This window comes from Pleurodeles waltl, chromosome 3_1 (assembly GCF_031143425.1).
Source record: "Pleurodeles waltl isolate 20211129_DDA chromosome 3_1, aPleWal1.hap1.20221129, whole genome shotgun sequence".
In the NCBI taxonomy this organism is placed as follows: Eukaryota; Metazoa; Chordata; class Amphibia; order Caudata; family Salamandridae; genus Pleurodeles; species Pleurodeles waltl.
Genome location: NC_090440.1, coordinates 1399279458 through 1399304141, shown reverse-complemented (window position 1 = coordinate 1399304141; position 24684 = coordinate 1399279458). Strand labels below are relative to the sequence as shown.

At 45.1% G+C, this 24684-nt stretch overlaps 1 protein-coding gene across 1 annotated transcript in view; it reads left to right on the top strand.

Moving 5' to 3' along the window:
- Positions 1-8087: 8087 nt before the first annotated feature.
- LOC138285242 (NXPE family member 4-like) overlaps positions 8088-24684 on the top strand; it is a 277129-nt gene continuing 260532 nt past the window's right edge. Inside the window, exon 1 of the mRNA XM_069224934.1 lies at positions 8088-8433. The gene's annotated coding sequence lies outside the window, so the exon portion shown is untranslated. The remainder of the gene's footprint in view (positions 8434-24684) is intronic.

The following is a 24684-nucleotide window of genomic DNA, read 5'->3' as shown; positions in this document are numbered from 1 at the left end:
ATACCAGATTATAGGAAAATGACCAAATAGTTTTTGTTGATGGTTCCTGCTTAAGAGAGAGTACAGGAACACTGAGAGCGGGATATGCTGTGTGAACGATTTGTGGTATACTTGAAGCGACCTGGCTTCGAGGAGTATATTCTGCACATGTGGCAGAACTGGTAGCCCTTACCAGAGCGTGCCATGTTTCTGCACAGTTTAAAGTTACCATCCATAAGGACAGCCAGTATGGATTTGGAATAGTGCATGATTTTGGACAGTTGTGGTCACAGAGAGGTTTCCTGACCTCTTCTGGTTCACCAGTCAGAAATGGTGAAATAATTCATGAATTGTTACAAGCTATTTGAATGCCTGAGAAGATTGCTGTGGTGAAATACAGTGCACACCTGAAATCACATGATTTTGTGTCAATGGTAAAATGGATATGAGGATCAAGTTGCAAGGTGTTACGCATTCAACTGTATATCGTTCAAAGATAAATGGGAATTGATACCTGAGGAACACGAGATGTGCCAAAGTTATGCATTACATGTTATAGATACCTTAGAAGAACTGAAAGCATTGCAGGATAAAGTTGAGAGGGAAGAGAAAAAGTAATGGGTCAAATTTAAATGTGTCCAGCGTGAAGATGATATATGGGTTTCAGAAGAGAGTCAGTTGGTCTTGCCAAATAGTTTGTTGACTCAAATGGCTAGATATATCATGGGGAGGGATGTTGGGAGGGATGCTATGATTCGAGTGTTTAAACAAAATTGGTTCAATCCAAATTTCAGACAGGTTGCCAAAGCAGTTTGCCATTGTTGCGTCATTTGTCAACAAATGAACGTGGGCAAAGGGACAGTGGTCAATTTGAGCCACATTGGAAGAGCAGGTGGTCCATTCAGCAGAATGCAGATGGATTTTATTGAGATGCCTGTGTGTGGAGGATTGAGATATGTGTTGGTTATTGTTTGCATCTGTAGCCATTGGAAAGAAGCTTACTCTACACAAAGAAATGACATCCTTACAGTAGCGAAATTACTACTTGGGGAACTGATACCACAGTTTGGGTTTCCGGCCTCTTTAGAATCGGATAGAGGAAGTCACTTAAATAATGAAGTAATTAAGTTACTATGTTCAGCTTACAACATTGAGCAGAATTTGCATTGTAGCTACCTCCCTGAAACATCAGGCCTTGTGGAACAGATGAAAGGTACTTTGAAATCAAGAATGGCGAAAATGTGTGAGTCCAGAAATCTGAAATGGCTTGACGCACTACTGTTAGTTCTGATAACAATGAGGAAAACACCTGACAGAAAGACAGGACTGTCACCACATGAGATCCTCATGGGCAGAGCAATGAGATTGCCAGTGGTTCCTGCAAATGCTCTTGTGAACATAACATATGATATGGTGTTGGACTACTGCAAAGGTCTGGCTGAAGTGGTCCGCTCTTTCTCTCATCAGGTGGAAGCCACCAGACTGCAACTGTCTCAAGATCAAGGACACAACTTGAGAGCAGGTTGTTGGGTTGTGATCAGAAAGCACATGAGGAAGGCGTGTTTGGAGCCTCGGCGGAAAGGCCCTTACCAGGTAGTGCTGATCACTATAGCTGTGAAACGTGCTGGATTTCCTAACTGGATCCACGCAAGCCATACGAGGAAAGTGGCAAGTCCGTTAGACAATGAAGAGGAGTTGTTGAGAGTACCAAAAACGTCTAGTCCAACTCCAGAATTGGAGAGGGGAGAAGGAGAAACTGAGACTGAATCTGAGCAAACTGAAAGCGGTTCAGCCACTCCTGTGAGAGGGGAAGAAGACCCACAGGAAAGTGAACCAACCTCAACTGAGGCAGCAGGAGAGTCTAGTCAGAGGAGGGCTCTTCCAGAAGCAGACAGTCTTGAGAGACAAACAGAGCAAACAACAGACACCGAGGGGGAAGGAGTTGAGGTGGATCAAAGCAAATGTGGTCTGACTTCTCCTGTACCAGTTACAAGTACGTCAAGAGAAAATCCTGCAGAACAGAGAGAAATTACAATTCAGACACTGAAAAGCGCATTGGTGGAAGGTCCACTGGAAGGAGATAAGTGGTCAAAGTCACAAACAAAGAGAAAAGAAGCAATGACAGTGACGACAATTGAGGAGGAAGTAGACACAACAAGGAGAGAGGATTTGAGCGATGGAGAGTTAAATGGAGATCGCAAATTGAAAAGATAATGGATTGCGAATTGAAGGTACGCTGGTCCTGAATGGACGTATGCAATAATAAGTGAATGGCAAAGATAATTTTTTCCTTTTTGTTTTGATCAAGACATTCCAGGTCAATATTTTGGCACTTGAAATAAATCTATGAACTGGACTGTTGAAAACTGTATGCTGAGAAAAGTGTGAGAAAGCGACCATTGAAATTAACTGGAAAAGACTTTTGATAACCTGATTTGACAAGCTGCTGATGGGATTTTGACAACTTGCAGATTTTTGACAAAAGGATCCTGGAAGAAAGACTGAAAGCTGTAAATAATCGCTTGAGAAGATTGAAGATTTTGTTTTTGATTTTTGCTGCATAGTTATAACTATTTTCTTCTACTTTCTGATTCTTTACAGATCATGAGTAACCTTAGCCAGCAGGGTAGAAAGAATAGGTGCTGTAAATACATGAATATTGGTTTGGCAAATGCATATCTGATATTGTGCCTAGTATTGATTGTGGGAATGACTGTTCTTGGCAACAGTAAAGCCAACCATACCTTAGCTTTAGCGACAACTAATACATTCACAGAAATAGAGAAGTTTAGGTGAGATGAGAAATATCTGCATGTAGATAATGCCCAAGGAGAACTTTCTTCTAATGTTTTCTATCGCTTATTGAGTATGTAGAGACGATGAATGTGAGAGATTGTTATGTTTGCACGCAGATTCCTTTATCAGGGATAAGTTGAAATCTGTTACTAACAAGATTCTATAACCAGGAGTACATTCAGTATTTATGTTCCGAATATGATGTCATGTTTTTGTTTGTCCCTATAATAAAGTACCTGGGTAGAGCAGCTAAGAAGAACACTAGAATTAGTGAGACGATTCTTTTAGCCTACGTTATCATTTGGTACCACATCCGCGCACTGCAACAATTTGACATGCTGGCTTACACCTCTAGAAAAAAGCTTCTTAGATCAAACAGATGACAGGAAAAAAGGCATTGAATGAGAAATTAAAAAAGGGCTTAGAGAAAAGGATATTTAGAAATGATTATGCATTTAGTGAGATTAAGACACAAGTAAGGTTAGCTTTAGATGCGCAACACATAGGAAAGCTTTGTGTATATAGTCCTAAAACTAGAACCCATACATTGTTTGTGGGAATGAGTGAATCCAGACATGTGTTTTTGTTTCAGAGTAAATGGACGTTCATGTTGAATGGACAGGATCTGGCATTTCCTTGGGTTTATTACATCTGTGGACCAAATGCATATTACCGTCTTCCAAGAGGATGGTAGGGCACATGTTACCTGGGGATAGTTTTCCCAAAGATATTTCAGATATAGGACTTGAGTAAATTACCTAAATTGACCGAATTACATCATACTAGACAAAAGCGAGAATCATATTCTGGCATAGTTGGAGACATCTTTGGAGCAATCATTCCTTCAGTAGGAGTTGTTCTGAATTCATTGAAAAATCAAAAGTTGTCTACTATTGTGGATAACATGCTGACAAATTTTTCAGGAGCCATGGTCCTAATGGGTACAGAAATGGCTGCAGTAAGGTCTATGACTCTTCAGAACCACCTTGCGTTAGACATTCTTTTAGTAAAGGATGGCGGAGTTTGCAAAATGTTGAATTTGAAGCATTGTTGTTCGTATATTCCTGATAACAATAAAGAAATTAGGAGCTTAATTGGTAATCTGACTAATGATAGCACTGATTTGGAACAGCTGAAAGAACCAGGAGTTTGGAAAAGGTTGGCAAAGGATTTGCTTCCGTGGGAAATTGGCTTGGCAACTTAGGAAAATGGATAATATTGAAAATAAGACAAGGGATATTGATAATTATGATTTGCGTAATTGGAGCATGGGGAGTATGTAAATTGTACCATGTGGTTAAGGAAAAGAGAATAGAAAATTATCAGAGGAGGGAAATATTGTGTGGGAAGATGTAAGTGTGATGACATATATAGTCATCAGAGGAGGGATTGTTAACACTGAATTTTTTACTAATACATTTTCATGTATTCTGAATGTTGAATCTGCATAGAAAATGAATTAATATAGAAACAATAATACACGACTTTGAAAATGTGCCTACTTGAGTGGCCGCTAGTATACACGAAGTGTCCTTAATAATTGCTTATTAATATGAAATGTTGTGCTCATGTTTAGCAAAATGTAGTAGTATGTTATATTAATGATTACTATTTATGTACTTGCTTTATTGATTGTAGGCCTTCGGTTAGCGAGGTCTTGGGCCTAGTTGAACAGCCTCATGTTAGGTTGCACTGTTTAAATGATTCACATAAAATAGCTCTGTAGAGAAATGGATATTTGTATTTTTCCTCTTTGTTGACCAAATGCTAGTAAATTATTTTCTTTCCCATGAGAACTGCTTGCTAGAATATGCTGTATTAGCTATCAATACATTGTAGAGTTTAGTGTGTGTGAAAGCGATGTTCCCAGGAGCTAACAATGGATGTACTGACTGGAGGACAGAGAGATACAAAATTGTTACCTGACGAGCCCGATGATGGGAACAGGAGAAGAGGAGCCAATCATCCACATGTGAAAGACCGTTGAGTTATATCTTAGATTTGAATTTATAATTTCATTGGACAAAATGTAAACGTATGATTCTTGGACCAATACCAAAGTGGGAAGAGTCCTAGAGAGCTTTAACTTAGCCCGACTCCACGGAGAGGAGAAAGCTCATTTTTCTTTGTTAGGGGGTAATTACGACCTCAGCGGTCTTGTAAAAAGACCATCGAGGCCGCGGGAGACAGAATACCGCCATTGCCGGTGGTATTCCTGGCTCCCTACTATGACATTTCCACTGGGCCAGCGGACGGTAACAGTGTTACCGTCCGCTGGCCCAGCGGAAATTTCACATCAACATTGCTGCCGGCTCGTAATAGAGCCGGCGGCAATGCTGATGTGCAGCGGGTGCAGTAGCACCCGTCGCGCATTTCACTGCCTGAAATTCGGGCAGTGAAATGCGCGACTGGGCTATGCCTGGGGGCCCCTGCACTGCCCATGCCAAGTGCATGGGCAGTGCAGGGGCCCCCAGGGGCACCCCAAGTCCCCTTACTGCCAGCCTTTCAATGGCGGTGTGTACCGCCACAGACAGGCTGGCGGTCGGGGACTCATAATCCCCAGGGCAGCGGTGCTTGCGGTGATTATGACTGCCAGACGGAAACCCGGCGGGAAAGTGGAGGGGCCGGCGGTATGGCCATGGCTTTTCCGCCACGGTCATAATTGCTGGCGGAACACCGCCAGCCTGTTGGCGGTGTTACCACCAACTTACTGCCGGCCGCCAGGGTCGTATTGACCCCCTTAATCTTCTACTGAAAAGGGTCATTCAGATTATTTCTATTCCTGAGACATTTTTTCTCTCTTGAACTTTATTGCTATATTCCGATGCTGATGACCGAACAGATGCCCAATTGACGAAGACCATCGCAGTTAGCGGATCCATATCACAGAGAGGTATATCAGAATGTTATTGTTCTTGATGTATTTTGTCTTTTGTCCCAAGGTACCAACCACTAATTTTGATAGAGCCATAGCTGGATGTTTTTCCAAATTTGTGTTGACTATATTGTTTTGCATGAAGCCCAAACATGCTCTTCTAATCGGAAGGTTAGCTAGGAGACTCAAAGAGAATGTTAACTAAATATTAACAACAGTTGATGTAATTTATTTGCTGAATCTAACTGTATGCTATTTCTATTGCGTAGTTATTCTTGCTATTGATTTGTACTGTAATTCTAGAGTGCGTAACAATAGACAATTTGATTAAATTGAGATTCTTTAGGCGATTTGGTCAACCAGTGTTGTTTCTGTATGTTTAGCATTTGATTTTGAGATTAAGTTACATGATATTAGCATTATTAATATAGGGAAATAAACATTGTAACATTTACATAAAGTTGTGGTTATGCATGGCTCGAGGGGTCACGGTATATGGAAATTACTGACTCCCAAGATCATTGATGTTATTGATCGATACCGATATCGTTTGGTACTGAAATTGGGTCCAATGGTGGGAATTACTCTAAGCGTAGTCAAAAGGACCATCTAACCTCTAACGCATCCCCTTATAAATTAAAGATAAAAAAACAAATAAGGTCAGACACCCTATCAAGACTGTCACCCATGCCATCTGCTCTGCTTCATTACATTTGTTTTAGGTTGAAAGTCCATTGGAAGTAGAGGTGAGCCAGATGTTTTCATTCAATCTGTTTAAACTAGCACAAGATTACTTATCTTAATGTTTCCAAGACTGTTTGCCATGGATTTTAAAATGTTTAGAAACATAAGCAAAATTTTGATGTTGCTTTATCTTCAAGAAAGATTGGATCGAGATAACGGCCTTGACACAGTGCTGAAGGGCATTAATTTACTACTGAACAAGGACGTAATGTGACATCTGAATAGAGCATACCAGGAGGCAATCACAAAAATACTACAGTGAATAAATAGTGTTGTGTAAACAAAAAAAAGGAGTAAATAAATGCACTGATAACGTAATGGGGTATGGCCTCTCTTTGGTGTCTCTCTAAAACTGGCGTTTGTTCTTGAATTTTTGTCCTGATTTTCGAACCTTCGTCCTAAATATTTTTACTGAATTTTGAGCCTTTGTCCTGAATTTTTTACAGTCCTGCCCAGAATTTGCCTCCTTGCCAGGTGGTCACCCTAAGCGTGGTTCGAGGTTACTGTCCACGAATTCCTCATGTCTCCAAGACACAATCTTTCATCCAGTCATCCAGTTACAGGCAAGGCACAAATACTGGGGTGACTAATTGCCAGATTTAATTCACAGTGACGTCATAGTGAGTAATAGTCAACCCTCATACTATTTCCCAATATAAACAGAACCAGCCTATTTTACAAAAAGACCATTTAGCATGTACATACACAGAAAAGTGAAGGGATTTTTTTTACATTTTATAAATAGCGAACGCTTTCCGCGTATCAGTGTGCAATTGAGTTCGGAAACGCTTGAAAGAGACGCTATTTTTAACTGGTTTAAGGAATTTAGTATTACATATGTAAACGGCGTTTAGAGAATAAACAGGATGTGCTGAGGATTTTTAACAGTCAAACTTGCTATTACTGCATGTTTGTTTTCTGCTGCTGTTTGTGCAATCTCTAAAAATAGTGGTTGTGGGTGCACTCTTACAGCTACACCCACCTTCGACTTCTATCCTGCTTACCGATCATGAGTCCAGTGTAACCTAACAAGACTGCATTTCCCAGAATGTACTATAATGTTGAATGCATAGGACCTGGGTATCCGATGTCCTGGTGAAATAAAACTCTCAAAATGAACTGAAACTACCAGCAAGCTCTGAGGGCAGAAGCGGGTGATGTTGCCCCTGGCGAGAGACTGTCCAATGAGGGAAAGGGTGTCCTGATTTTTTTACAGTCCTGTTCACAATTTGCCTCGATGTCAGGTGGTCACCCTAAGTGTGGTTCGATGTTACCGTCCCCGCAATGCCTCATGTCTCCAAGACACAATCTTTCATCCAATTACAGGCAAGGCACAAATACTGGGGTGACTAATTGGCATATTTAATTCACAGTGACGTCATAGTGAGCAATAGTCAACCCTCATAAAACAGTACCAGCCTATTTTTCAAAAAGCCCATTTAGCATGTGCACACACAGAAAAGTGAAAGGATTTTTAAAAAAAACATTTTACAAATAACGAACGCTTTCCGCATGTCAGTATCCATGGGTGAATGGGGAGGTGGGGGGGGGGGGGGAGTAGGGGCAGGGTATCATCCAAACCGAACTCGAAAAACCACAACTTGAAAACAGAATTACAGCTTTTTGGCCAAATTCTTCTGCTAGGTCACGTGACTTGCCACCGGCTTTTCCAAACACCAGAGGGAGGTAGAAGGACATCGACAGGATCGAAGCATTCTGCACGGACACTGCTCTAGTGAGCTGGGCACTGTTTTACTAAGCACTGCTTGACACTGAGCCTGCTGAGCTAGGCACTGCTATACTGGGGAACTACGGGCAATTATTTGCCAGGCACAGTTGGGTTAACAGCTCAGCTATACTGGGTAGTGTTGGTCTAGGACACAGTACTTGGAAGGGAAGTTATTGAACATTTCTGGATGGTATCTGACGCGTACTGCCTGACTTTCCTCCTTTGTGCACGGCACAGGACACTCGAGCACCACTGCCGTGTAGGAGGGACACCTGCAGCTCTGGGACCCGCAGCCACAGGATACACAGAGGTAATGTAGACATTGCCCAGTAGATGTTCCCTCGACCAGCTGTCATCTCCTGTGCGCTGGAAGCGTTCCCTTTACCTGCGTTCGGGTGACATGTAAAGCAGGGCTTGGCTTTTTGGCGCTGCTCTTATCAGCGCAAAAACGTTCCTTTTAAAAACTGAACTGTCTTGACAGATCTCGTGGTTTCTCTCTTATGCTTATGCTCTCTCAAGTGGGCCGGGTATTTTTTATTTTTTATTTTATTTGCCGTTTATTTTTCTCTCGCCCTCTCTGCTGATGTTTCCCTCTCAACTAATCTCCCAGTACACCATGAACGGTTCGATAGCTCGTTGTGTTTGATTAAACGTCTTTGGGGCTATTCAGTTACTGCAAGATGAATGTCTGTTTTCTTTCTACGTGTTTGCTTTATTACAAAAGAGTGTATGGCATGAAAATATTGGATAAACTTCTAAAATGAGATTTATCCAAGTAGCGCGCCCCCCCCCCCCAACCAGCAGCAACCAGCTGCAAAACCTTTAACAAACAAATTATATTAAACCAGGTTGTTAGACTTTTCATCCTTGGCATGGTTTCCCTTAACTTTTTGCCTCTGTTCCCCAGGTTATTGATGTGTGCTGGACTCTGATTTTGCTGTTTTTATTACTCTGGACACTTTACCATTGCTAACCAGTGCTAAAGTGCAAGTGCTCCTGTTTAAGATGTGTATGTAATTGGTTCTCCATGATTGGCATATTTGTTTTACTGTTAAGTCCCTAGTAAAGTGCACTAGAGGTGCCCAGGGCCTGTAAATCAAATGTTACTAGTGGGCCTGCAGCACTGGTTGTGCCACCCACACAAATAACCCTGTAATCGTGTCTCAGACCTGCCACTGCAGTGTCTGTGTGTGTAAATATGCACTGTAAATTCGACTTGGCAAGTGTACCCACTTGCCAGGCTTAAACCTTCCCTTTTCTTACATGTAAGGCACCCCTAAGGTAGGCCCTAGGTAGCCCCATGGGCAGGGTGCAGTGTATGGTTAAGGTAGGACATATAGTAATGTGTTTTATATGTCCTGACAGTGAAATATTGCTAAATTCGTTTTTCACTGTTGCAAGGCCTGTCCCTCTCATAGGTTAACATGGGGGCTACCTTTAAATCTGATTAAAGTGTAGATTCCCTTTGGGAGCGGATGGACATGTGGAGTTTGGGGTCTCTGAGCTCACAATTTAAAAATACAGCTTTTAGTAAAGTTGATTTTAAAATTGTGCATTTGAAAATACCACTTTTAGAAAGTGAGCATTTTCTTGCTTATACCATTTCTGTGACTCTGCCTGTTTGTGGATTCCCTGTCTGGGTCAGTTTGACAGTTGGGCTGGTTGCACCTCACACTAGACAGTGACACAAAAGGAGCTGGGGTTTAGTCTGCATTTCCTGATGAGCCATCTGTGCTAGGAGGGAGTGGAGGAGTGGTCACTTACACCTGAAAGGGCTGTGCCTGTCCTCACACAATGCTGTCTCTGACCCCCTGGTGAGTGTCTGGGGACTGGCCTGGGAAGGGCAGGATTTCACATTCAAAAGAGACTTTACTTTGAAGTAGGCCTACTTCAAAGGAGACATTGGGTATAAAAAGGGCACCCAAAACTACAGACTTTAGAAACTCTTCTGGAACCAAGAGGAACCTCTGCCTGGAGAAGAGCTGAATAGCTGAGGAAGAAGTGCTGCCCTGCCTGTGATTGTGCTTTGTGGAGCTTTTCTGCAGTGCTGCTTCTGCCAGAGTAAGAGGGCAAAGACTGGACTTTGTGTGCCTTCCATCTTGTGAAGAAATCTCCAAGGGCTTGATTTGGAGATTGCCTCCTTTTGTTTGAAGTCTCAGGGACAGCAAAGACTTCTCTCTGCCAGCACCTGGAGTCTCTGGAGAGACTCCTGCTCTGACAAGTGGTGCCCTGTCCAGTGCATGGGCCCTTGAAAGGAAAGCTGGTGGAAATCCAAGGAAATCGACTTTGGACGACTCCGGACCGACGCTGCTGCTAAATCCGGGGACGCCGTCTGCACCGGACGCCGTGACCTTCGCTGGAACGTGACACTCTTCGCAACCCCTGACGCCGCTGCAGCCCGCTGAAGTCCGCGACTCCGTGGAAGTCGCCGCACCACATCATGACCGACGCCGCTCGAAGTGCGCAGATTCAACGCTTTGCACAGACACCGCGATCCCCGACTTGTTTTCACTCTTCACCAAAGGTACTGTACATGGGGGTCTATGCGACTCTGTGTCCGGCGCCGCTGGTGTCAGCTTGTAGGGAACGACTCTGTAACGATGCCGTGTTAACACCTCATCAAAGCATTTTTGTTTCTAAGCGCTGTTTTTTAGTTTAATCTTTAAAAATTTATAACTTGACTTGTGTATGTTGGATTTTTGTCGTTTTGGTCTTGTTTTGTTTAGATAAATATTCCCTATTTTTCTAAACTGGTGTTGTCATTTTGTAGTGTTTTCATTAAGTTACTGTGTGTGTTGGTACAAATACTTTACACCTAGCACTCTGAAGCTAAGCCTACTGCTCTGCCAAGCTACCAAGGGGGTAAGCAGGGGTTAGCTGAGGGTGATTCTCTTTTACCCTGACTAGAGTGAGGGTCCTTGCTTGAACAGGGGGTAACCTGACTGTCAACCAAAGACCCCATTTCTAACACAGGTTTATTATTGTTTTGTTTGTTAAAGGGGCGGGTATTGGGGATGATGAGGATTAGGGGAGTGCAATGTGCACTTTCATCAGTGCGCATGTATGTTTGGCCAGCCGTCTTGGGCTGGCCAAACACACATGCGCAGTAGGCACTGTGTTGCCGGCTTGAGTAAGCAGGCACAGGCTCCCAGTCTTCCTGGGACCACTCTGGCTAGGCACTCCCAGCCTATACTGACACTGAGCAGCATCAGGATTGGCTGCAGGACGGGCTGGTAGCCTGCAGTGGCGACGCCTCCGCTATGGCGAGGAGTGTCATCCCCGCCAGCAGGAAGCGCTGCAAATCCTTTTACAATGAAAGGATAATAAACTCAGCATCTTCTTCACTGTGATTTAACCCCACAGCACAAACGTAACCCCTATCCTCTTCTTTCTTGTCATTTTTATTAGAACAAATCAATATGTGAACATCATGTATTAGTTTCAGAAACTATGACAGAATCTTGTGCTAGAGAAAATTACACACACACTTTTTGGCATAGGCAAATAGGTAATAGTTGGAAATGGCCTTTTCTGCAGGCTTATCCCCAAACGTTTTGCCTTTATTTTCCTATCGTGCTCACCCTATTTTTGTTGGCTTTCGGACTCTAGGCACTTTACCACTGCTAATCAGTGTTAAGGTGCATGTGTTCTCTCCCCTAAAACTACCTGGTATGATTGGCTTACACCTGTTTTGCATATTTAATTTACCTGTTTTTCCCTTGTAAAGCAGTATAGTATATATCCAAGGCCTGTAAATTAAATGCTGCTAGTGGACCTACAGCACCGATTGCAACACCCACAGAAGTAGCATTGTCAATTCATTGTGCGCAGTTTACTGCCACATTGACTTGACAATGCAAACTACTTGCCAAAGCCTAAACTCCCTTTTCACTACACCTGAGTCACTCCTAAGTAGGCCCTAGATAGCCCTATGGGACATGTACTTTTTTGTTTTTGCATGTCCTAGTAGTGACAAACAGTGTTCCACTACTGTGGAATAGGTTAGCATTGTGAATTCCTTTATATATTAGTGGTCATTTCTGATCTGAGAGTAGTAGAGTGGGCATGGTTGGAATCATAGTGAGAAATCCTGCTTACTGGTGTAGATGGATTTTACATTACGATTTTAGAAATGCCAATTTTAGAAAGTGGGCATTTCTCTGTGCTTATAACTATGTGCTTTGCAGCCTGACTCCAACCCATGTCTCAGACAGAGGGGGTCATTCTGACCCTGGCGGTCTAGTACCGCCAGGGTCGCGGATGACGGAAGCACCGCCAACAGGCTGGCGGTGCTTCCAATCCCATTCTGACCGCGGCGGTAAAGCCGCGGTCAGAAAACCGGGGCCGGCGGTTTCCCGCCGTTTTTGCCCCGGCTGGGCGAATCCGCCATGGCAGCGCTGCAAGCAGCGCTGCCATGGGGATTCTGACCCCCTTACCGCCAGCCTGTTTCTGGCGGTTTTCACCACCAGGAAGAGGCTGGCGGTAACGGGTGTCCTGGGGCCCCTGGGGGCCCCTGCACTGCCCATGCCACTGGCATGGGCAGTGCAGGGGCCCCCTAACAGGGCCCCATGAAGCTTTTCACTGTCTGCCTCGCAGACAGTGAAAAGCGCGACGGGTGCAACTGCACCCGTCGCACGCTCGCAACACCGCCGGCTCCATTCGGAGCCGGCTTCTGTGTTGCAGGCCTCCTTCCCGCTTGGCCGGCGGGCGCTAACATGGTTAGTGCCCGCCGGCCCAGCGGGAAGGTTGGAATGCCGGCAGCGGTCTTTTGGCCGCATGGCGGCCGATTGGCGGTTCCCGCCTGGTTGGAATGACCGCCAGAGTGACAACTACACTTTGTGCATACTTTCCAGACAGCCACAAGACAGGAGGGGCTAGGTGTGACAGGAGAGGCATCTGCATCTATCTGCGTACTGATAGTCATCCTGGCTGGGAGAGGGGGTTCGTTGACACCTTACATGTCAATAGGCTGTGTCCTGCCCTCACACTCTGGGATGATTGCCTCTTACTGGTGTCTGGAGCCAGGGCTGGGTTGGAAGTGGGTTGTGTTTCACTTGAAAGGGTTCCTTTGAAGTCATCCCTTTCTCCAAATACATTTTTGAGTATAATACGGGGCTGCCCGTGATTGTTAGAGCACTTTTGGAACTGGGACTGAACCTCTGTAAGAAGGATTGCTGCACTGCCCAAGAAGACTCCTCTGGGCTGCTCTTCTGTTTTGTCCTGCTCCTGCTGGGTGGCATAAAGGACTCACTGGATTGCTTTTCTATTTGTTGCCCGGCTGCCAGCTGCTGCCTGACTCTGGTCTGCCAGAGTATTGCCATTTTGCCAGTAGGAAAACCACCATCGAAATTACTAGTTTTGTTCTGCTGACTGGCTGAGCTGTGCAAAGGACTGCCATTTTGCTACTAGGACCCTAATGTGCTGGCCTGTTGCCTGTCCTTTGCTTTTGTGCTCTCCAGGGACATGTGAATTACTCCCCTCCCTTCACTTGTGGGGGGTTTCAGGGACTGACAAGGATCCCCTGAAATACCTCTGCATTGGCTGTGTGACTCCCAAGTTCAGCCACCTAAGTCTTTGGGTGTTATCTTTTCAAACAGCATATGTTGTGCACTCCTGGGCCAGCTAGTGTTGAGCTGAGCATCTTTCTCTGCCTAGTGTGCTGTCTGCCTTTCACTGCTTTGCCTTTCACTGAATCGATGCCAGGACGATGTGCGGGTCCCATTGCTGCACCTGCCGAGGGAGAGTACCATTAGGTGCACGGACATCCTCCTGCGAGTGCCCGTCTCTCCCCCCACATTTCAGGGACAACCGGAGCTTCCCGGGAGACACCACTGCAGAGAGGGACCATCACAACGTCGAGCAAACCCGTTCCCCGGAAGAGATCTTCCAAAGCCCCCTGCTGCACCATCTGGACCTTAAGAGGGTCCCCATGTCTTTGGACCACTGGACAACTGAGATATTGTTAAAAATTTGGAGGAGGCACCGCTGCCCCACGTTTCTTCCAGGCCAGGCAGCCAGGCCTGTCAGAACGGGCCATGTTTCGGAAGCAACACTTGCAATCCAGCACGAAGAGGGGAGTGAGGGGGTGGAGGGGTTAGCTGAGGTCTCCCTGCTGGTATCTACAGTGGATGTCCCCCAGTGGGTGGCACTGTGGGGCATTGGTTCACTGGATGGTTTCCTGCCTTGAGGGGTGAATCCGTAATTGAGACCCCATTTGCCACTATGACGTGGCTTTGCCTCATGTAAGAACCGGTCTAATTACTGTATCATCCCTAGTAGGTCACAGGTGATTCTGTGCCCTCCTCCTGTGTCTGAATTCCCTTTTTTTTACCATATGTTCTACAAGTACCGTAACCCTGCTCTTCGGAGATCAGGGGTCCCGAAGGTTGCAAGGGCTTCTTAATACTGATGCACTGTGGGTGATAGGTGGTGATTTCTGTACTCACCGTGGTGCCTGGTAATTTATGCGCTTGTTCCTACTCACACTATTGCAGTTCATGCCATGATAGTTTGTTGTATACCGTTTCTGACAATTGCATTACCAGGATAACGAGTAGTGTGTCAGTGATTACATGATATGCACCGTATTTATTATTTATGTAATTTTGTGTCTTATGTGGTATACGCAATGTAGAAACATATTTTTATACAAACCTGTGTGGAGTTTCTTTTGTGGTGTATTTATTGTGTCGCTGGTATAAGCGTGTTGCGCATTGGATTTACACATTGCCTCTTGATTTAAGCCTGACTGCTCTGTGCCAAGTTACCAGGGTGTGAGCACGGGTTATCTTGGTGTGTGCCTTACTTGCCCTTACTAGAGTGGTGGGTTCTGCCTGGCTTAGGTGCATACCCTAGGCAACCAGAAACCATATCTCTAACCGTAATTTTGTGGGATTTGGAATCCTTTGGTTCAGTACCTATCTGGGATGGAACATGGCAGGAGATTACCCATTAAATCAAACTTCCACAGGAGCAGATGCCTTTTACCCAACTCCCTCCAACAGATGCGTGCTCAGACTTTACTGATTATCTGAACCCTGCATCCGCTAGGGGGAAAGGGGAATGGGAAAAGAAAAAGAGAGACCGCCTCCAGATCCACTTCCAGCCTGTTTCCCACTTGAGGATAGGATATTCAGTGTGTGCTTCTGTAACCTGCACCTTTCTTCTTATTGGGATTTCTTTAAAGGAAGGACCTGCAGTCGGGTGATAAGAGCATAAATAAGTACATTCCTACTGCGCATTCAACTGTTCAGCCATTCACATTCACCCAATTCTATTGTTCTCCTAACCTGGATCTTTGGAGATACTAGCCTCTTTCTAAGAGATCAATGTTAACTTAATATCTTCTTTTCTCCAGAAGTCAGAGGTATCCAAGGTTCTTGGAGAACAGTTCAAAGGTTCACAAATATTCAATCTACTAATGTCTTTTACAGGAAACGAACACTCCTTCTCAAGGTTCAGTTTTCTCAATCACAGTCTCTAGGAATTAGTCTGAGCACTGAGGGTTGTCTCTAAGGCTGACAAGTCTGCAAGGTGAAGAGTTTTTGAATATATGTGTACATAAATATATATATTGGCAAGTCTGGAAATCATACAAAAGGATTCCTTAATGCAGTTGCTTGAAGTTCTGTTAAGCCAAAACAAATTCTCCTCAGAAAGCCGACAGCCAGTTGTTGGAAGAAGGAAGAGATTCAGCTTCTCCAGAAGGGAAAAGGTAGCTGGTGTGCTCATCGTAACAAGGAAAATAATTAATTACTCAAGACTGGAGCTCTCTATGAAATGAAGCAGCTCAGGAACACTGCTCATTCTCCTCAGGATGACAGTTGAAGTGCACAGCTGTAGGAGGCTGGCCTGGTTTGCAGTGGGTACCCTAGGTATTTACACCTCATACCAGGTCCAGTTATCCCTTATTAGTGAAATGTAATCAGTGATGTGGCAGCTTAGGCTGTCTAGAGGTAGCTGTAGCAGAGCAGCTTAGGCTGAACTAGAAGACATGCAAAGCTCCTGCAATATCACTATAGTTACACAGTACTTATACACAATCAGAGACAATACTCAGTGTTACCAAAAATAATGTACTTTATTTTAGTGAAATAAAGACCAAAAATGTCTTAGAGGCAATACTCCTTCTGGAAGTAAGTATTATACACAATATATACATCAGATACCAAAATCAGGTAAGTGAATAGTCACAGAATTGTGCAAACAGTAGAAAATACAATAGAATGTAATAGGATGCAATAGGCCTATGGGCACCACAAACCATATACTAAGAAAGTGGAATGCGAATCATGAATTCCCCCCTAGGCAAGTGTAGTGTGTAGAGGGGCGCTGGAAGTGTAGGAAAACCACAAAGGTGAGTAAAATACCCCACCCCAGAGCCCAGGAAAGTAGGAGTAAAGTACTGCAAGTTTCCTCAGGACAAACTACAAGTCATGATAAGAGTTATTGCAAAAACCAAGCAAGACTGCAAGCAACAAATGATGTATTCCTGGACCTGAAGACCTGTGAAGAGCAGTGACCAAGTCCAGAAGTTGCAGAAGATTCCAGGAAGGACAGGAGCCCCTGCCAACCTAGAAGAGGGTGCAAAAGAGGATTCGCTGGTTAGAAGTCTGCAGAAGGGCACCAAAGAAGATGGCTGCTGGTTCCTGCATGATGCAAGAGATGTCCCACTTCGAGATGTTGGATGCAGACAAGTTGCAGCGCAGGATTCATCCAACAAGTCTTAGTTAAAGCAATGTTGCGGTTTGTGTCAAAATGGCACTGCCTGGACCCAGGAGGGACCTGAGGGCCTCAACTTGGACTGAGGAGGCAGAGGAGGGTACCAACTCTGGAGGGAACCCACAGATGACCAGGCAGTACCCACGGGAGTCCCAGTAGACAGGGACAAAGAAGGTGCAAATTGCGGTTGCTGCAGCACTACAAAAGAAGGTCACATGCCGCCGGAGAACAACTCAGCGAGTTGTGCGTCACAGGATGGAGTGCTGAGGACCTGGCCCATGCTGTGCACAAAGGATTCTTGTAAATAGTGCACAGAGGCCTCATGAGCTAGAGATGATGCAGTGCACAGGGGTACTGTCGCAAACCGGGAAGGCAAGCTCTTACCTCTGCTAAATTTGGACAGCTGGACCTTTGGACAGTCTGTGTTCCAGGAAGCATGCTCATCTCCAGGAGAGGAGTCCCAGAGAACTGGTCTTCATCTTGGAAGGTGCCTGCTGGAGAAGGGAAGTGACTCTGTCACTACATGGGAGGTTCCTTCAGTTCTTCTGTTGCAGGGTGAAGGCAGGGAGTCCTCAGAGCATGCACGCCTAGGAAACTGTTGCAGTTTCTGGCTGGAGCTGAAGTTGCAGGGTCACAGTAGCCTTTCTGGATACTATGTTGCAGTTACAGCAGTTCCTGGAGCAGTCTGCGGTTGATCCGACAGTCAGAAGCTGAAGCAGAAGTTGCAGAGGATTCCTGGTGGAAACTTGCAAGCTGAATCTGATGAGGAACCCAGAGGAGAGACCCTAAATAGCCCTGAGAGGGGGATTGGCTACCTAACCAGGTATGCACCTATCAGGAGGGGTATCTTACATCACCTGCTGGCACTGGCCACTCAGAGATCTCCAGAGTGTCCCCACACCTTGGAAAACAAGATGGCTAATGCCAGAGACACACTTGAGGAGCTCAGGGCACCACCCCTGGGGTGGTGATGGACAGGGGAGTGGTCACTCCCCTTTTCTTTGTCCAGTTTCACACCAAATCAGGGACTGGGGGTCCCTGAACCGGTGTAGACTGGCTTCTGCAAGAAAGGCACCATCTGTGCCCTTCAAAGCATTTCCAGAGGCTCTGGGAGGCTACCACTCCCAAGCCTGTAACACTTATTTCCAAACGGAGAGCGTTGAAAACCCTCCTCCCAAAGGAAATGCTTTGTTCTGCCTTCCTGGGACTGAGCTGCTCAGACCCGAGGAGGGCAGAACCCTGTCTGTGAGGTGGTAGCAGCTGTAGCTGCAGTGCAAGCCTCAGATAGCTGGTTTGGCAGTACTGGGGATCCATGGTGGAGCCCCCAGGATGCATGAGATTGGCCCCTCAATACCAGATTCTGAATGGGGTGGACAATTCCATGATCTTAGACACCTTACATGGCCATATTCCGAGTTGGCATTGTGAAGCTACATATAGATATTGACCTATATGTAATGCACGTGTGTAATGGTATCCTCGCACTCATGAATTCTGGATATTTGGCCCTGGACAGTGTGGGGGCACCTTTGCTAGTGCAAGGGTGCCCTCACACTTAATAACCTTGCACCTAGCCTTCAGTAAATGAAGGTTAGACATTGTGAATTGGCTGTGAAATATTGTGTGCACTATTTCATAAAGGCTGCAGTGGCAGTGCTGTGAAAGGGTTTATCTGAGCTCCTTACGGGTGGCAAAAGAAATGCTGCAGCCCATAAGGATCTCCTGGAACCCCAATGTCCTGGGTACCTAGGTACCATATACTAGGGACTTATAAGGGGGGTCCAGTGTGCCAATTGGAATTGGTAAATGAAGTTACTAAACTATAGTGACTAATTTGGAAGTGACACAGTTAAGCACTACTGACAACACACATAGGCCACAAACTATGAGCACTGGGGTCCTGGCTAGCAGGATCCCAGTGAGACAGGCAAAGCTCACACTCACAAACAGGCCAAAAGTGGGGGTAACCATGCTAGAAAGAGGCTACTTTCTCACAACAGCTCTCAGAGGGAAACAGCTGGAGGGAAGCTTCAGCACGAGACGTAGGTAGAAACACTAGAGCACTGACCTCACAAAGATTTGTGGCCACCATCATGAGTGGCAGTTAAACCTGAAGAAGCTAGTTCCAAGAACAGCCTCCGCAAGAGCCACCCAGAGTGAGGATGCCACTGCAACCAACTTTCGGTACAAGAAAAAGGGGAATCGTTTTTACTGAGGGAAAAACTTACCAACAATGGCAAAATGACAATAGCTTTCCTGACAGAACACCTGGGTCTTATGGCTACCATCACAGAGCACTGCGTTTAATTGTATGAAGAAAGGGCATAGGCTATTTCTGCATTGAACATTGTGAGTTGGAGAGGAATCGCCTATTACTTCATGTATGATATAAATGGACCAAACTGTGATTGTGCTGTGGGTTGGTGAAAATTGACAAAGAGATGTCTATCTAGACCTCTATTCGATTAAACACTGCATTGCAACTTTGTGCAAACATATCACTTCACAAAAAATGAGGTTGGGGCATTTTAGCACATCAGTTGATGTAATTGCCATATTCAAACTCTATGAAATGTTGATTTAGAAAAAGGTGACAGGTATGTTCTAGGTCCCTCACAAGAGGACAAGCCAGTGGAGGTGATTAATTTGCTTACACCTCCTAATTGTGGCAATATTTGGCATTTATTGATCTTCATTGGTTTTCTGGTGCCCATTGGCACCTGCTGTATGCAGTACAGATGGAAAGAGAGTGCTCTTGTTGTCCAGTTTGATGGTGATCATGGCATGTGTAATGGTCATTTGGGTGTTGCTTGGGAGCCATTTGAAGATTTTCCTCAGTATGTGGAGGGCGTGAAAGAAAGATGCACTGATGGTGTTACTTGAGCAGTCATGTCCAGTTTGATGTCAATGATGATCCTGAGGCCCCCGGCGTGGGTGTGAGTCTAATGCTGGTCCACCACCATGTGAAGTCCCTTGGTAAGGTGTGCTTGCTGAAAATCACTACTACTGTCTTGTCGGTGTTTGGCTCTAGATAGATGACTTCATCAAGTTGGCAACTTCGGTCATGCAGGCTGTGAACTTTTTCCATGCATTGTGGGTCTTGTCTAAGAGGGAGATTTTGAGTTGCGTGTCATCAGTGTAGGAGAGGATGTCATGTCGATGTTGTGGTCATAGATAACCCTGGCCAGAGGGAACATGTAAGCATTGAAGGAGGTAGGGCTGAGGGGCAAGCCTTGTGGCATTCTACAGGCATGTTTGTGAGATTCCGATGAGTATGGGGCCAGGTTGACAGCCTATATTCTGCCTGTCAGGAAGAAACTGATTTAGTGGACACTGGGTCCTGGGAAGCCATTCTCCTGCAGGTATCAGAAAAGGATGGGATGGCAAACCATGTCAGATGCTGCAGAGAGATCCAGGAGGATGTGGTACTCCATGTCTCCCCTGTCCAGGATCATACGTATGTTGTCTGAGGCAGTGATGAGCACTCTTTCTCTGTTGTGGTCCTTTGTGGTGCTACAAGGCATGCATAGGTTTCATTGAGTTTAGTGGTTCCCTACAGGTGCTAAATATAGGGCTGGTGGCAACTTTGGAATAAATCCAGCAGTAATAGTGTTTTTTTTGGCGCTTGTCTTTTGGAGAAGAAGCATTGTCCTGGGAGGGGTTAGCTGCCAATTGCAGCATTACTTTGAGCATTATAGGTTACAAATACAAAAGCATTACACATGGAAAACACACTTCTTTGTGTGCAACAAGTTCCATTGTTTCAATGTGTACCTCACACTTTTCCCTGTAATTACCAAAAGCCATTTAAGAACCATCTTTACAGAGACTGTAGTCATTCTCCCAGAAGGAGTGCTGAATGACTTAATAACATATAACGTATTTTAAGAAGCACATTGTCCATTCAAGCTTTACCACTAATATTTTATAGTGGTTTTGCTACTGTATGTCCTGTGAGTCTAAGAAGAGAAGTGAAAGTTGTTTGTAATAATGAATGTTCTTCCGAGACACTATTTCTGTTTTTTCAAGAGTGATGTAGTCACAGGACAAAGCGCCAACTTGATGGCTTACTGCATGGATGAAGCTTGGTCTTGCATTGCATATGAGAACTGCTCAATGGGGGTGATGCTAACAACAACTATGTTATGCTTAATATAGAGCAGATTCATGACCGGATAATTACCATGTTATAATATTGCCAATTGAATGGTATTCAGTCTTTTTCAGAAAGAATGAGCAATGAATTAGGACTCAAACCAGTCACTCATACACCCCACCCAGGTGTGTTAGCCCACTAAACTCGAACCTGTGCATGAGTGCAGCCTCTAACAAGCGTATGTTGCAACATTCTGATGAAGAGATTGTAAACAAACTTTAACCAACAATGAGAGAAGAGCACCTTTCTAGACTGCAGTAAACAAAACTTAATTGGCACATTATCCTGCCATGAAGTAATTGTTTGAGAATTGTCAGAAAGGGTCAACATTTTGAAATATCTTTATGAGCACTTGTTTAATGTGATTTGTACTGAAATCTGTTCAACCTGCTTGTTACTTTATTTCTTTCAACCCCTCCTTTAACATCCTATGTAAGCAGTCTATAAACATCAAATACACACACTCATGTTTGTGCTAGTACTTTTGGGTTTGTCCAATATGTTTACAATACACAGTTTGTAATTATTTTGTTGTATTGGCTCTGAGGATACGTCCGCTCCCAGTTGTTTGAAGTATTAGCTCCGCCTCCATTGCTTTGTGTGTCTGCCCCCCCCAAAAAAATTCCAGTCTAGTTGCGTCCCTGAGCCTCACTATACGAAACAATTCACCTATGTAACTCACCCCCTTCCCTTCCCTCCCTCCCGTTTCATCTTTGCAATATGGTATTTCCTTAAGTTGTTTAGACTGCTTGCTATCATTAAACTGCCTTCCAGTTTAGCATAACAATGAACTTGTAACTAATATAATTTCCTAACAAACATTTAACTTGCTGGCTCATCCAAGCATGCTGTTATCTACCCTCTCCTTGGACTGCGAGGTTCACCAATCATAAATTTCTGTAGACCATGGCAATTTGCCATGCCCCGCATCTGCTCCAAAGTGACAACCCTAAACATGCTCCACGCCCCTGTGTACCTCTTGCCAACAAGCTATCCTTTGCGACTAAAACTAGCTCTCATAATGCCCTACAACCAGCTCTGCCTAAAGGATTGAGTGGGTGGGGGGAAAAACCTCTACAGCACTACCACCAGCCACTGTATCACCCACTACAAAATGGTGGCAGGTGGCATAAAATGGACAGTTAAATATCCTAGGCTACTGTGTAGTCCAAATATAGACCACAATAGCCCGGAGCAGTCGCAGACTGCTTTATTTCCCCTGTCCTCCTGTGGGGAGACCTCCTGCTGGTCGGCAGTACCCCCTCTCCCCCCCGAAAAACCCCATTGGGGAAGAAGGGAGCATTACCAACCACAGACACTAGGGTTATGTGTGAAAAAGGCTGCTTTATTGGAAACAGGTGCACTTACAATCCAGAAACATCAGCCTTTGCCTTACAAAACTACCAGCCTCACTATACTAAACAATTCACCTATGTAACTCACCACCCTCCCCTACTCTGCACCCCCACTTCATCTTTGCCCTTGCAATACTGTATTTCCTTAGACTGTTTAGACTGCTTGCTATCATTAAGCTGCCTTCCAGTTTAGCATAACAATGAACTTTTAACTAACATAATTTCTTAACAAACGTTTAACTTCCCAGCTCCTCCAGTCATGCTGTTATCTACCCTTTCCTTCTCAACCTAGGCTGCTAGTTTCTCCAACCATACATTTCTGTATACCAAGGCAACTTGCCATGCCCCCACCACCCAGAAAAAGGCCCCCAGTCTTTTCCTGCCCCCCACCCCCAGTGATGATCTAATGAACTATTAGTAAAAGACATAACTTTTCCCTTTTCTGAAAAAAATATAGCTTCATGCCCATGAAGGACATATGTCCTGCTTCTCCCCCTAAAAAAAACTCTGCATCTTCGAAATGCAGATCAGTATGTGCATGTTCTACGACTGTAATGCCCCTACTGTCACAGAAAAAATGTATCTCTTTATTGATTTTCCGCCGAGCCCTCTCAATTGCTCCCGGCCTCTGAGCTCCCCGCCAGAACCTCCGCGGAACAAAAGCTGTTTACTTTATTTGACTGCCAACCCACAGCCTCTAAATTTACTACAGACCCTTTTTCATACCTTTAAGGACTTCTAGGCCCTTTTCAATCACTAAATCATTCTCAACTAAATGTATTAACAATATGTCTGGTCACAGACCTCTTACCATACATGTTTTCAGGCATGGCAACAACTCTTTCGAGTGCATCCCCCTTTCCCCTCCTAACATACCTGGTACAATTCTGGATCCAAGCCCAGGTTACTCCCATGACTGCTTCCTTCCACTTACCTCTGTGCCCATTTTATAAAGGAATCTCCCACCAACCAAACTGACTGATTGCTGAGATCTGGATAAGGCACCGAACCTGTAAGACCCAAATGACAAAATCAGATACTCCATCCACATCCTTGCACCTCCCACGTGCTCACTTTTTGCTGGTAGCAATCTGACCTCCACAGCTCTAGCCGCATAATATTGTCTCTGCTCCGACCCTTCCTCCCTGCTTCCGTGGCCATACCTGTTCTGAAGGAGTGGGTACCACAGTGTGAGGCCTCCATGCCTAGGCTCCTGAGGTATTTGTGCAAAATTGTCAACAGGTGGAAAGCCATAGCTGGTTTCCTATCCCCGTGTTGAAAATCCCAGCCCGATGTCACCTCACACTGCGCAGGTAACAGCTGTCCCCATTGCCAAGGGCAGACTACTGCCAATGGGTACGCTCATAACAATACAGACTTCCCTTTGCTCGTCTTCCCAGTTAGAAACTATGTACCCATATCTGTACTCCTCCCTGGCTCATGGGCACCTCATCCCATACTATGCCTCCCCTGCCTCTACTGCCCAGTAGTTCAGAAACTCTTGATGCCCCAAAAACATCCAGGACGTCAGTGTACTAAAAAGAATAGTCTCCTCCCTGCAGCTGCAAATTGCTGGAAGGGAAGCGATAAGCTGTTTCAGCAGGTCTAAGGGTATCAAGCTCCTTGTTGGCTCTGCCCTGATTGATTCCATTGCCCAACCTTCTAATATTCTTCTGCCCAATTCTCAGTCCGAAGGTGGGTTACCCATAAATGCAATCCCTGCTAATTTCCCTGAAATCGTGACTCTTGATTTTCCCCTCTCTACCAGTCTCCAAATTATACTGTACCATGTCCTCCACCCTCTCCCACTCTTCCTGTCGCTTCTGGGCCTAGTATTGCAAAAATTCCTGCCAGGCCTGCTTGTAAGCTTCCTGCGTGTAGACTGCCAAAGAGTTCACCACCAGCGGAAGCATCCTCTGCCTCCTATTGCCCATAACCCCGGATGCATCTGAGTCTTGACAGGTTCCGCATCAGTGGCCAGCTTATGGAACCCCTCCCGCTGTGAACAAGAGAAAACATCTGCAGTGTCATTGTCCACTCCCGGCATGTGTCTTGCCCTGAATGCAATGTCATGGCGAAGGCAACCCACAACAAACACCCGCAACAACTGCAGTACCTGAGGGTCCCTGGCAGACTGCCTGTTTACCACTTGAACCACCACCAGGTTGTCAGCCATGAAAACCACCTTCTTGTGTGCCAACTGCGTACCAGACACAGACACTGCTACCACTAGGGGGAATAATTACAAGAGGGCAATGCTCCACCCACTCCACTTCCAGTCTTGGGTCCACACCTCAACGCACCATTTTCCCTGCCAGTAAATACCAAA